Here is a 15,487-nt window from a genome sequence, read left to right on the forward strand (position 1 = left end):
GAAAATGTAAGATCAAGTTGAGTGTGTTGCATCGTGGGATACTTTACCCAGCACAGTGTGATCTAGTTCTATACTGCATATTTGGCAAATATAGCAGACCATCAGGGGATTGCAGACAGAAATCTTGCATACTGTGCACAATATAAATGCATACTGCTCACTGCAGTGTGGTTATGTTTGGCTATGATTATACTATGTTTTAGTATGTTTCAAAACATAACCATAGTATGACTTTATTAATGCACAGAAAACAAGTAATATTATTAATCTATGATATGTGTAGTCTACAGCAGGATCTCTTGGCTCTGAGGAATTCCAGATCTGACTTACGCAGCTTCCAGGAAGGCTTTCTAGACATGACAGGTGTGCTGAGATGAGATTTGATTTAGTGCCAGTCAGGAATTGAGAGATAAATGCACCTGGACCCATGTTCTGTTACTATGGTGATACATGTGACTAATGGTGACATCAGTGTGTCAAGAGGAGGCTGAAATGCTGATTTATTAGTATTTGAGTTGTAAACAAGGATTGAAAAGAGGGGTGTGTGTGTGTGTGTGTGTGTGTGTGTGTGTGTGTGTGTGTGTGTGTGTGTGTGTGTTTAAACAGCCAGACGTTTTGGCAGGATACCCAAGGCAAATTTGCATATCTAATCTTGATAAGATAAACACAGTCTAAAGGCCTGTTCACACCAAGGACGATAACTATAAAGATAACGATAAACATAAAGTTCTCAATATTAAAGAATTGCAGAGTCCACACCACAGCTATAACGATAAAGGCACAGAGAAACAATATCGTCGGAATCACTTTCAGAATGATTTTTCCCAGCTGATGAACAATAAAATCATTGACATCCAATCAGAATCAATCTTGCTATAAGAATTTAAAGAGTGTGCGCTTAGAATAAACAGACGATATCTTCCGCTGGTGTGGACGGTAATATAGTTATATTTATAGTTATCGTTCTTGGTGGAAGGTTTTAGCGAACTTTCACTTCTGGTTGCATGGTCTGGTTCCCTTCTGCTACTGTATGAAGTTAGCACTTTTATTTATCCAATTAATTCCTGACAGATTAAAAAATGGGCTGCAAACATCAGTTCGCATTGATTAATTGTGTGTGAGAGAGAGTGTTGCTTCTTCCTGTTTGAGCAAAGTGATATGAAGGGAAGTCAAGGGCAGCTGTCCCGCTCATTTCCTTTCTTTCTGTTTGATATTCTGTGTATTGGTTAGACTGTGTGATGGGTCATGAAGTTCATCATGTCTGCAGTGCCTGCAAAACACAGCCAATCAGAGATTCAGCCAATCAGGGCTCCGTTCTCACACCTGACCTGAACATACTCGCAGCTTTGGTGAGAAACCATTGAGATGGGCATTTATGCAGCGGCCCGGTCAAAGTGATTGATTTACACTTGTTTAATTAGAAATGAGTGAGTGACAGTGGGAGAGAAACAGATACAGTGGGTACGGAAAGTATTCAGACCCCCTTAAATTTTTCACTCTTTGTTATATTGCAGCCATTTGCTAAAATCATTTAAGTAATTTTTTTTTCCTCATTAATGTACACACAGCACCCCATATTGACAGAAAAAACACAGAACTGTTGACATTTTTGCAGATTTATTAAAAAAGAAAAACTGAAATATCACATGGTCCTAAGTATTCAGACCCTTTGCTCAGTATTTAGTAGAAGCACCCTTCTTAGTCTACAGTGACACACAATCATATACTTGTGACTGTATGTGTGAGAAATTTTAAATTGATAACGCTTTTGTTGAGGGAGGTTATTTTTGGGTCACATACAGGTGCATCTCAATAAATTAGAATGTCGTGGAAAAGTTCATTTATTTCAGTAATTCAACTCAAATTGTGAAACTCGTGTATTAAATAAATTCAATGCACACAGACTGAAGTAGTTTAAGTCTTTGGTTCTTTTAATTGTGATGATTTTGGCTCACATTTAACAAAAACCCACCAATTCACTATCTCAACAAATTAGAATATGGTGACATGCCAATCAGCTAATCAACTCAAAACACCTGCAAAGGTTTCCTGAGCCTTCAAAATGGCCTCTCAGTTTGGTTCACTAGGCTACACAAGCATGGGGAAGACTGCTGATCTGACAGTTGTCCACAAGACAATCATTGACACCCTTCACAAGGAGGGTAAGCCACAAACATTAATTGCCAAAGAAGCTGGCTGTTCACAGAGTGCGGTATCCAAGCATGTTAACAAAGTTGAGTGGAAGGAAAAAGTGTGGAAGAAAAAGATGCACAACCAACCGAGAGAACCGCAGCCTTATGTTTTAATAATTTTTAAATTAATTGGGTTTTTGACCATTTCTATTTATCTCTATTTTTTTCAGTTTTAGTAATATTAGTACTTAAACTTATCTAGTTAGTTGCCAAGGCAGGTTTTTTTTCCCCACATCTCACATTTAAATAGTATTTAACTTATTATAATTTCAGATTTATTTCAGTTACCAAAAATGATTTTGTAGTTTTAGTTAACAATAACAACACTGGTACATTATAGTATTGTGATGCCTAAATTTACGTGTAGAATTTAAAACAATTTATTAATGATTTATTTTTTATTTATTTAGACAAAATAGCATAGAATTGTATTATCGACCATTTGTCAGGCTATGACATGAAAATATTTATCATATTAGCTAAAAAATTTAATTCTGGTGCATCCACAAGATTATTATAATTTTTTTATCTTTATACTTTGCAGTAATAAAAGGATACATTATTGTCATTGTTACCAGTTATATTGTCAAACTGAGGTATAAGGCAGCATAATGTTTCTATTTTTTAAATGGACTGTCTAAATAGGCAGTTCATAGAGTGTCTTGGGTGGAATAAAAACATTTGTCAGTGCTCATTGAATCATTCATAAACACAGTCACTTGATTTGTGTCTGAATGAATCTGCGTTTTTGATTTAATTATGCAATTACGTTTTTCAAAGACTTTTCACTTATTGCCACCTACTGACGGAGTGAAGTAACATACAGAAAGAATCACTTTAAAATCCTTACCAGGAAATAACTAGTAGCCTAAAAAGCATGTCACACTGCCATCACTACTGTGTGAATATCTATAGCACTAAATACTGTAACAATTTTCTTATTGGATTCATACTTACCAAGTACATATTTGTCTAGATACAATTTATTTCTAAGCATCTTTCTCTTTCGCACACATTCACAGCAGGGTCAGTTTATGTTTGCCAGAGATGGATTTGCATTCAGTAGTTCAACCTTCAATCAATATTTAAAAAGTCATGAGAACAGAATGACTCAGCTTTTAACACAGAAAGCTTTACAATCACATAGAACCATGGAAAACTTCAAATGAAACTGTAGATGAATAAGTTCCAGTAGATTCAAGTGTTGTTTATCTAGTCTTGTTTATCTTATTTATTTGTCCCATGTGTTTCCAATGTATACGGTGGGATGTATTTGTGTGTGTGGGTGTGTTAGTAGGCTAGAAGCTTTAGATGTTTAGGTTGTGTGTGTGTGTGTGTGTGTAGTATACAGGCCAGATGGGAGTAAAGCTATGCAGTGAAATTTCAGCAGGAGAGATCTCGCACACGTTTGAAGTGCTCGCATGTGGGTGTGTGTTGCTTTTTTTTCCATGGATTTAACTGGAAACACATTTTCTTCTCTCATAACACACACATGCACTGACATGAGGCACAAAAAGAGTCATTCCCGGTCTCTTTGTGCATATGGCCCCCTTTTCTGTACTGGCTTCTATATGTAGAGAAGTTACAGGTCTCTTTAGACCATTCATTCTTACATACATCTGAGCGCAGTTATGATGATCCTCAGTAGTCCAATAGTATACACACCTGTACAGACAGGTGCTTTGGTGTCCATCCCAATGTTGTTGGATAACTCTTTTATGGTGCACAATTACTCCTTTAATCCCTTTAAAGATCTGAAACTCTTTTATGACCCACAGCTAATACAGCCACGGCTTTCCCATAAGGAAAATACCATAAATTTCTGCTGTTAACCTCACTCACACCTGGATCCGTGAAGATTCTGCATATAGAATTACACAAATTCGGTATCAACACGAGCACACACTCACCCAGGGCTCATTGCAGAGACTGTAGGCGATCTTTGATGTGATTTAAAGGAGGTTTGTAACCACTAAGATTATTCATTAAAAAAAACCTCCACCCACAGCCAACATCCTACACCCTAAAAACGGAACCCCACCAAAGCCCTGTGGCTCGTCCACCCCCAGCCCCTGAGCTGGAGATGATGAGAACATGGCACATGAAAGAGTCTACGGTTTGGTTTGGTTTGGTTTGGTGTTTGCTGTTTTTGTGTTTATCATCCCAGCAGATTTTATGACTGCAGCATGAAACAGACAGCAAAAAGAGATTCACTGTAGTCCATTCGTAAGAATATAGACTCTGAATGAAAACACACTCTGTCTCTGTTTTTGTAAAGTCATATGATTGTCCTTCTTCCATGGATTGAGAACATAGATTGAGCCATGAAGTAAAAAAAAAAAAGGAAAAGTATATGATTAATTCTATATAGATAGATGGTGAGAGAGAGATTTATTGCCTGTATTTACTACAGTATATGCGTTTGTTGTATATGAAACTGCAGTTTAAACAGTCATCATAATTTCTCTTTGTGAGTTCCATGGAAAAAAGTAGGCTAACCCATGAATGATTAGAACAACGTGAGGGTGAGAAAATGGTGAGCAAATTTTCATTTATGGATGAACTGTCCCTTTAATAATTTTTTTAAGTCTCCTCTGAAGTTTGACTTACTATAATGTCCTATAATCCTATATGCACTACAATTCAAAAGTTTAGAGTCTGTCAAATGTTTTAACGTTTTTGAAAATCTCTTATGCTCTTGATCTCTTATGCTTTTGATCAAAGATACAGAAAAAGCAGTATTATTTTGAAAAATGATTACAATTTAAAATAAAAATTTCTTTATTTTGAACTGAATTTTCAGCATCATTACTCCAGTCTTCAGTGCTACATGATTCTTCAGAAATAATTCTAATGCTGATTTGCTGCTCAAGAAACATTTCTAATTATTTTTACAGTTAAAAAGGCTTCACTTCACTTCACTTCACTGAATAAAAGTACCCCTCATTTTTGAAAGGTAGTGTATATGTTGCTTTTTTCTAGATGAAATTGAAAGTCTGTGTGTGAATGTGGGCAGCAAGGACAAGGGATGAACTCCATCTTGATTCAATTATAGGTCAGCTCTGTTTAAATCTAGTTCCAACATTATTGGCCACATACAGCCGCAACCTCACTACACATGTAGACATACACACAGATAGCATTCAATCCTTCATCCATCCAATTTGGTTTATGTCAGCCATACAACCTGTCCTCATGTCTGCAGAAGGAGAAGGGTAACCTTTGTGACCGCCTTCCGAAAAATAACAAACCCCTCAAAATATACACACATACACCCTGCTTTGTCTCTGAGCCTGAGGCAGTGAGACAGAAATAACCAAACTCCGAGACTCCTAACCAGAACCACATTTCCTTTATTGAGAAAGCCAGAGAAGGCAAGAGAAGTCGGTTTCCCATATTTTTATACGTTTTAAAGGAAATTTCAGCCTTTCATTTTCACAGAGAACATCGCAAACTCTTCCTCTTGTACTCTTCTGGCGACTTTAGACACAAAAGATGGTACGCATTAAACAAATTGTGTGCTTTGGTCTGGCAGACATGGGTGGGATTGGTCTTTCAGAAGTTTATTTTAGAACTTCTCTCTCCCCAATCACAGTCGTGTGAGCCTGGACATTCTCATTTATTCTGAAACGCCCCCACAGTATCAAGGGTTTCCTTTCGTACAAATGTTCCCCTCCATCCACACACAGAAATACACACACTCTCCCTGTTTTAAACAACGGGCTCTTGTGACACTGTTCGGACCTGTGCCCAGAGGAAGGAGCCAATAAATGAAGTTAAAATATGTATTTGAGAGCGCAGGGAGATCATGAGGGACTGTTTCAATTGGACAGTGGTGTTTCCGCTGTGGCTGAGTGTCCAAAATCAGCAGCGATACGAACAGCCGGGATGTTGTGGTTCTCAGTCACATTGTGCACCTCCATAATGTTCCCCAGAAAAACCTTTCTGTGAACAGTTCTTAAAATAACCATTATTTTCTTAGTGTGAAGAACATTTGAATATTCTAAAGAACCATGAAGGTTAATGGACCAATAGATGATTGCATTATATTGCACAATATTGCATATTGATTCCCCAAAGAACCTTTCAGTGAACATTTCCTAAGAACCATAATTTTTTGTGAGTGTGTAAAGAAGCTTTTAATAATCTAAAGAACAAGTTTTGACTATAAAAAACCTTTTGTGCAATGGAAAGGTACCATGGGTGTTAAATGTTCTTGGAAAGATCAATGCCAATAAAGAGCTTTTTTAAGTGTGCATAATGATTCAAATCAGAGATGATTGATTGGACTGTCATCAGATCCAATCAGATCCAACAAATATATTGAGATTCATTTGATCTCAGATGCTTGAGTTTGTTTATTGATGGTGTTATCACCAGCAGTTGGATGATAATGAAATGTAAGCCTGCAGCCTAATTGCATTATGTTTGGAGTGTTTTTCAATTACTTTTCAAACGTCTTCCCATGAGTATGCGTGAGAGAGTGATGAAGAGAGATGGAAAATTCTGACCCTCAGTGCAGTCTTTCTCTCCATCGTTCAAGTACATTTTAAAGCAAGGCTGAAAATCGTTTAACCAACGGCTGTGGAAATGATTCTGGGCTGTATCATATTTTATCATGGCCCAGTGCAGAGAGATGCAACTTTTACAACATTGCTTTTAAAAACCTAAGGGCTTTTCACACTATAAAACTTTATATGGTCCTTTTTAAACCCCAGGTTAAGTCAGTTTTTAATCCTGGGTTAAACTGAGTTACAGATAACCAATCAAAAACTAAACAATGCTAACCTCGATTACTGATGTGCATAATGCGCTTACAAAACATAAATATTAATGCACTTGCATAGTTTTACATGTTGTGTTTAGTTTATGAGTGAAGGAAAATCTAAAAATGTCAAATGACGACAGAAAATGTTGCCTTCTATTATTTTGTCTTTGCTTTTGTACTGTTTCTAAAGTCACAAGACAACCAGAACAAATTAATTGCACAACATTTCCACAGATGGACAAGCTGTATTACATTAAGATGGGGATAAAAATATCTCTGATTTAAAAAAAGTAAAAACGTAAATTCTTTGTGTAATTCTTTGTCATGGCCTGAGAATTATAGAAATAGATTTTGTGAATTGTTATGCAGAATTTATGCATACAGGCTATGACCCTTAAAAGGAAAACACTTTCTAATTTTTTTTTAAGTTTTCTTGAGCCCTCTGCAATGTTGATTTTGCGGTGAAACGACCGTTAGACGTCTGTGTGAGTTCACACAAATCAGCTCTCTCTAACAGTCGGGTTCAGTTTGAAAGCATCTTTCAAATGTTTCTCTCTCCTTTTTCCCTCTTTCGTTCACCTTGGCCAAACCAAACGGGAAGGGAAGTCTGAATTAAAAACGGAGGGGCGGAAGAAGTCAGGCAGAGGGAGAGAAAGAGTGCAACCCATTCCCAAATGTTTCTGCTGTGTTTCTACTGCAAATCCAGATGTGGATCTGTTAGTCATTGGTCAGTGAGTGTGCAGTTTCACAAGACCAAGGAGCTCACAATTTACATCCTACCTTCTTGTCCACTCTTTTAAAAGTTTTAATGTTTTTCCACAGTGCAGAAAATCCCTTACAGTCGTAGTGTCAGGTGGTAATACTGAGGTACTTTGATATACCATACTGAAAAGTTACCATATTCATATACCATGGTATTTGCACTGTACCCCATGGAATTTCAGTGAATATGATGGTACTGCTGGGTACATTTTCAAAACCAAACCAAAACATGCCATTACCATAGTACCATGTCAGAAAAAGAAAAATACAAATAAATACTATTTTAACCTCTACAAAAAGTGGCACCAACATGAAAGTAAGGATATCAGGTAATATTGTGGTGATATCATGGAAATTCCAAAAGTACCATGCTACTACCAAGCTTTTCAGACATGATACTATTTTGGACATGGATCTCCATCTGATATTTAAATAGTAGCCTACTTAAAGGGGTCATATGATGCTGCTAAAAATAACATTATTTTGTGTATTTGATGTAATGAAATGTGTTTATGTGGTTTAAGGTTAAAAAAAACACATTATTTTCCACATACTGTACATTATTGTTTCTCCTCTATGCCCCGCCTTTCTGAAACGCATAGATTTTTACAAAGCTCATCGGTCTGAAAAAGCGAGGTGTGCTGTGATTGGCCAGCTATCCAGTGCGTTGTGATTGGCCGAATCCCTCAAGTGTGTGACAGAAATGTTACGCCCCTCACATACTGTGACGATGCCCAGTCAGGCCAGAGCGATGATTCGAAAACATGAAAACCCATTATAAACGAGGCATTCGTTGCATCCAGTGGGGACATAATTATGGATTATAATGACTTATACTGTCTTTTTACGCGTTGCATCGCGCCGCATAAACATAAAACCATGTCTGCATTTGTGATCGGAGAAATTACAAACAACAAATGCTACTCTACACTGCCCAAAAAACTCGCGTTTGAATCATCAGTGGCAAATTCTTTAAATATTAAAAAACGTACTTACAGTCTGTTAGTCAGAACAGCCGGTATTGTAGTCTACTCTCCCAGGATCAGGAAACGGTCCTCCATAAAATGCGCTGCACACATCTGAATATTTGGGTTGAACTGTTCTGGAACAGTGTTGTAAATACAACTTTAACCACTGATTTCTAGTCGTGTCCATTTTTGGAAGACCAAACAAAGTATTTTCGCTTTCACAACGAAACACAGCGTCACACATGGCGGCCTAGAGTGAGCAGAGGCTGGGGGATAAAGTGAGGAACGGCCGGGGGGCTAGAGTGAGCAGAGGCGGCGGATTCAACGAAGGAGCGTCCGGCAGGCTTGCGGCAACCACATGTGACGACCCCGGGCTGGACTCCGCTTCGTCCATGGTGAAAGCCGATCCGGCGATCCACAGCGCAAAGTTGATGTATTTCCTCAGCGACCAGCACGGATCAGCTCCAGGCATGACGAAGCGGATATCGTCCTCTTTTGGAAGACCAAACAAAGCAGTTTAGCTTTCACAACGAAACACAGCGCCTTCACGACATGGTGGCGGCGGCAACAACAATACTACAGCGAGAATAAAAGTTACGCCTTCTTTCTTTGCGTGAACATTTGGGCGGCGTTATGCAAATCTTCCCACATTGTGACGTAGATATGTGGGGGCGTGTTAGAACGAGGTGTTTTAGGTAGGCGTGGTTGACTCTTAACTTTTATAAAGAATATCTCTTTGGATTTGAGACTTTAGTCTTTGCAACTTTACAGATCTTCTTTATGCACCAAGAGCGTGTAACATTCCAAAGAGAAAGGAAAAATTTAAATAGCATCATATGACCCCTTTAAAGGTAGTTCTAAGAAAACCATACATGTTTAAAAATATGGTAGTACTAGGCTACTTTTAGTAGTGTAGTGGTAAATTTTGGGACAAATGCAGGACTTGAATATCCCTGGTGTAAACCAGTGAAACCACCTTTTATTTTAAGTTTTAGTTTATGTGCTTTTGTCATTTTATTATGATAATTTTTTCATATTTATGTTTAGGTTTTATTTATTTTTAAGTTTTAGTAATTTTGTTAGCCTACTTATACAATTATTTGCCAAGTTCAAGTTTTTCCTCTAATATTTAGATTTTATTTCAATTCAGATTTATCTTAGTAAACTAAAATTAATTATCATATTTTAGTTTTGTTAACAATTACAACACTGGTGTAAAATGATGATGATGTCAGGCTGGAGTGAGTGTGCGCGCGCGCGTTTTACTCGATCACAGCCTCTCTGGTGTCACTGGAGGAAGAGGAGCAGGCAGCAACTGCAGGAGGAGGAGGGTTGGGGTTTGCTGTGGAGGGGCTGCTAGCCTAGTTCGTGTGTGCGTGTGTGTGTGTGTGTGAATAGTGTTGTGCGGAGCTGCTTGCTGGACGCGGGCCAGCGGTCCCTGTGAAGCAGCGCGTTGAGAGCGGAGAGGGATGGGATGGGATGCGCTGGCACTGCCGCTGTCAGTCCGCTCCGCTCCGCCTGTGTGCAGCTTCACCGGGGATCACAACAACGACATGGATGATGCTGACTGCGAGGATGATTTAGGCCGGCGTGTGAACGTTTTCTCTTCGGATTTAACTCATTTGGATTACTGTTGTTGTTGGAGAACATTTATCTCTTAATTCGGTGAGGAATTCACGTACGCGATTTTCAACAAGGTAAGTTAACGTAAATCGCGCGCACGTCCCGCTTCAGTCAGTCAGTGAGCGATGATGGAAGGATGGATACGTTAAATCCGCGGCTTTATTCAGTTTTTTACTTAACTAAACAATTATACACACTTTTTACAGTCATACGGATTAAAACTCGAGATAGAGCACTGATTACTGACCATACACGGAGGATATCATCGTTAAAATCCGATTTTAGGAGGTGAAGAGGGTCCTCGGAGTGTAACCTGTTCTGCAGCTAGCCTGCTAGCCACTCAACGTTACCTCAGAAACACCGAGGCATGCTATGTGAGAAATACTGCGTCGTTTTCTCATAATGTTGATGTGTTTTGACGAACATCATCCTTAAGGTGATTTTAGAAACTATTAATGTTGCTTTTTAAGGAGTTTGCTTACTAAACTTACTAGCTCATTTGCTCTGCTTGGTCACAATAACTGCCCATTCAGACTCATTCATCCATTTTTCCAAGCCTGTTAACCTGTGTTCATATCTGCTGCGGATAGTGACAGGAACTTAAAAGGATTGCATGCACGTGACCATCACGGTCATATCCTTAAAATCCTTGAACAATGCAGCTGTATTAGATTTACAGGAAATGTCCTATGACAGCCTCATTACATCAACATTTTTGGGATGTGTGTGTGTGTGTATACATAATATATTTTCTTTCTCTTAATTAAGTGATTAAATGTGATGGTAATCCCTCTAATATTAAGATATGTTGATTTGGGCTGCCTCAAAAACTTCTCACTTCCACACTTTAGTAAATTTGGTTGCAATGTCCAATGAGATGTGAACTGCCTACCTAGACAGCATCATAGCTGCATTGACCCAAAATGCTGTGTAGCTAGACAGCTCAGTAGAGCATTTTTCATTGTCACATTGACACATTTTTGGGCTTCATAGATGCATTCCAATGTTATATATGGTTGCCGTTTCCTATGATACACTCATAGAAAGGACTGTGTCTTAAAACCTAATGAGATGCCTACTTAAACAGCATTTTGCGTTATCTGATTTAGTAGCAATATCCTATGACATCCTCATAGGATGCAGAAGTATGCAAAGATGTGAGCTTTCGACCTAGACAACATTTTTGGCATCATAAATGCCCTCAAAATGCTGTCTCGATACCCAGCCCATTAGGCTTTGAGGCACAGCCTGGGATTGGGGTCTGTCTACAGACTAAACAAAGCAGACTGGGCAGTGTCTATCGAGGCAGCTGTGGTCCTGCCGGTTCAGGGTGACGGATGTCTTTTTTTTTGTGTTACTCAGCCTGTGATGTCTGCAGTGCAGGGCAGCAGTGTTAGCAGGCTGATGTACTCTAGCACACACGGTCAGGCATGAAAACAGACCTGTAGTCGCCTAAACTTTTATCATTTGTCAGTCTGCACCATTCGTGCTCGAATTTGTGATTAACATTGATTTTTCTGGCTTTGTGGTGTCCATGTGCATGCGTGGTCAGTGTGGTGCACTGTCATTTTGTTGTCGTTGTGCATCAAGGGGGAATAATAGCTAAATGCCCCTTGCTGTGTGTACAGGGTTGTATGTGACGGTCTATCGTCACGAGGACGTCAATCACCTCCAACCATGTTTAATGTCTGTGTCTGATATGATCTGAATTGAATGTTTACTAATTCCAATGCTCTTATATCTCTGTCTTCTACACAGCATACTGCTCAGTGACAGTGTGTATGAAGCTAACATGTAGCTTAGGATCTAATACGGATAAACTGCAATGAAACCCTAAACAGGGCATCAGGGTCAATCTTAAATCTGCTCTAGAGAGTGGGTTTATCATCAGATCAGATTATGTTAAGCTGTAATAGTCTCTTCTGCAGTGTGCATCAGAGTAACGGCACCTTATTATTTTTTGGGGGGAATCTAATTGCGATTCTTTTTAAAATAAAATTGTGATTTATTAAAAAAAAGAAAACAATTTTTTTTTGGAAAGCTCCAAGTTTGCTGTGCTTGACTGTAGGGCTGCACAATGTGACTATAAAATGACAATAGTTCTTATTATTTTATCTTTATTAATAATTATTATTTTTATGCTGATGATTATTACATGTATTTTTAAAGAAAAAAAAGAAATATTACTATTGTGATGTTCCACTGCAAAATAAAAAATCAAGTATTTAAGAAAAATATTATAATGTTAATAGTAATGCTTAATAATAATTTACAGTACAACTAAAATTACAATACTAATATTTATGGCTTTTTTCAATTTAATTTCAAACGTTAATTTCAAACCATCAAGGTGTTATTTTGACAGAAAAGCACAGGGAAGCCTTAAAGTTTCTCTTTTGTGGGCAAATATAAATGCTTCTAAAGTTGTCATTACAAGTTGGGGAAGATAGTTGGCAGATGTTATGTTCCCAAATGCGGTCCAACCTCAGAGACGATTCAGAGATGAGTATGTGTGGCAGCATTTACTGTGAACCGAACTGCTCTTGAGACACTGCAAACAACGGATCATGAGTTGTTTGTGTGTAAAAGAAAAAAGTGCCACGCTTCACTCAGAAACATGCTGTGTATATACTTTAATTAAATTACACTAAGCCATATAATTGTGCAGCCATTCTTTTTTGTCTATAAAAGAATGACAATGATTTATAAAGATTACAGTGACTGAAATGTGTGTTATGTGATTTTAATGACATCACAGGTTCGTAGGGCATTGCGAGTGTAATGTGCCTCACTGGAGTTCAGCTGAGGAAGAAGTGACTCACCGTTCAGTGATTACAGGCGAGGCATTTTGTAACCCCACACCAGACACAGCATACAAACACACTACTGCAAACAAACCTTTCTCACCACCTGATTGTTAGATTCTGGAATTGTGGTTGAGAGCTGTTTACCTCCCCCTCCAGATAGACCCCAGTAAGGAGTATTCTCATTCAGTGGAGCGGAGGTGTGACATCTTGAGCTTCAGGCTGTAAGGTGTGCTCCCATCACCAGCATGCTGTTTGCTTCATTCAAAGCCTCAGGTTTAATCTCCTATTGTGTGGTGGGAAGTGTTCCTTTCAAGCATGACTCAGACCTTAAGAGGTTTAATATTAGGGCTGTAGCGATCGATTATTTTAGTAATCGAGTATTCTGCAGATTATTCCATTGATTCCATTCCAAGTAATTTTTCTTTATTAAAGAGCAATACTAAATATGCAAGATATAATAAGATAGTAGGGCTGGACGATATGGCCAAAATTTATATCACGATATATTTCTTAATTTCGGTCGATACGATATAATTCCGATAGCGATATGAACACTAAAGTTCTTTCCAAAAAAAGAAAAGAAAAAGAAATACTGACTCCAAGCTTTTGAATGGTATAGTGTATAATGTTACAAAAGATTTCTATTTCAGATAAGTGCTGTTCTTCTGAACTTTCTATTCATCAAAGAAACCTGAAAAAATTCTACTCGGCTGTTTTCAACATAATAATAAATGTTTTTTGAGCAACAAATCAGAATATTAGAATGATTTCTGAAGATCTTGTGACACTGAAGACTGGAGTAATGATGCTGAAAATACAGCTTTGTACCACAGGAATACATTTTTTCAAATAGAAAATATTTCTAAATTTTACTGTTTTTGCTGTACTTTGGATCAAATAAATGCAGACTTGGTGAGCAGAAGAGAATTCTTAAAAAAAATAAAATCTTACTGTTCAAAAACCTTTGACTGGTAATGTAGGGTGGCTGATTATTGTTATAGATTGAAACAAATGTGCTTCAGCCAGGATAAAGAATATGAAAAGTGCTCTGAGTTGCTGCAGAAAAAAAAGAGCAACAACAAAAACATGTTGCTGGAGACGGGCTTATTGAAAATTGAAAAACTGATTGTCTGCCAGCAGGAGGCGCTTTGAGAGCGGCAGAAACATCGGTTTCTCCGGTAACGGCTGTAATCAAAGCAGCTCCGCTCATAAACGCTACTTTATCAGATCAAATGAAAATGCTATCGAAATTTTTCTTCAGACAGTCAGTTCCCTTCAGAGATACGTTCATATAAAACAGCGGCGCCACGTTTTGATTTTGAAACGTGCAGTGCTCATGTTTATTCAACGAAATCAAACGCCACAAATAAATCAATGTATGGGAAACACTGGTAATGTATATCAAAATATCGGAAATGTGTTTAAAAATCATATCACCCTTATTGAAAAGAATTATATTGCGATACATATTGATATTGAATTATTGTCCAGCCCTATAAGATAGATCTCTTAAAATAAACAACTAATTTGTTTTCTTTTTAGAAAAATAAAATTTTTATTGCTGAAATTGCAAACATTAATAACCGTGAAAACTAAACCCATTTAATGTATTTAATTGCCAAATTGCATTCAAAAAGCAAATACAAATATATCAATAAAAATAAATAAATAAAAATACAAAAATCTATTTCACATTACTTTAAAAAAGGTAAACAGTACAAACTAAAACTAAGGCATAAATCAAAATAATAGTAATAAAAATAATAATAATACCTAAAAATTGCATTTATGTCGTGCAACTTAACTTTCAAGTTTCAGCCTAACTAAAGCTCAAGCATGACATAAGCCTTTACTGTGATAGTGATAGAAATTAATCTGTTCCAATAAGTTTAAATTGATTTTTACATTTTACGGGCATTTTTACCTTTATAAAGCCTTTTGTTTTCTGAAAGTGTGCATCATCTTTTGAGTCAAATTCTTACATTTAATCAGACAATTAGAATAAAAGACATTTGGGCTGTTACCAAACAAATGATATCAGTATCAAAATTCATCTTTGCAATGCAGAGGAAACACAGAAGCTGCATGGGATGAATTTCCCACACAGAGGGACATGAATGCATTTAACCTACAGTTACAAATGCATAAATAATATTTTGTTATTTTAAATATAAAACATTGAATACTGATATTTACAATTATTTTAAAAACGAAGATACTTTAAATGGGAAATTAAAACCGCCAGCAGGTGGCAGCAAGTCACTGTTAAGAAGTGAGTCATAGCGATTGAACCGAATCATTTAAATGGTTGATTCGTTCAGGAACGAATCGCCGTCATGTTGCACAGAGACGCAAAACAGCGCTGTG

General features: G+C 37.5%; 1 protein-coding gene across 7 annotated transcripts in view; it reads left to right on the forward strand.

Moving 5' to 3' along the window:
• Positions 1 to 15,487, forward strand: part of LOC107599825 (FERM domain-containing protein 4A-like) — a 157,274-nt gene that overhangs the window by 79,428 nt on the left and 62,359 nt on the right. Inside the window, exon 1 of one of the 7 annotated variants that reach the window (XM_016291566.1) lies at positions 10,003 to 10,387. The exons of the other annotated variants lie outside the window; for them this stretch is intronic. The gene's annotated coding sequence lies outside the window, so the exon portion shown is untranslated. Of the gene's footprint in view, positions 1 to 10,002; positions 10,388 to 15,487 lie in introns of those variants that run through there. 7 annotated transcript variants of the gene reach the window in all.

This window comes from Sinocyclocheilus grahami, unplaced genomic scaffold (genome assembly GCF_001515645.1).
Source record: "Sinocyclocheilus grahami isolate Dianchi unplaced genomic scaffold, SAMN03320097.WGS_v1.1 scaffold14.1, whole genome shotgun sequence".
In the NCBI taxonomy this organism is placed as follows: Eukaryota; Metazoa; Chordata; class Actinopteri; order Cypriniformes; family Cyprinidae; genus Sinocyclocheilus; species Sinocyclocheilus grahami.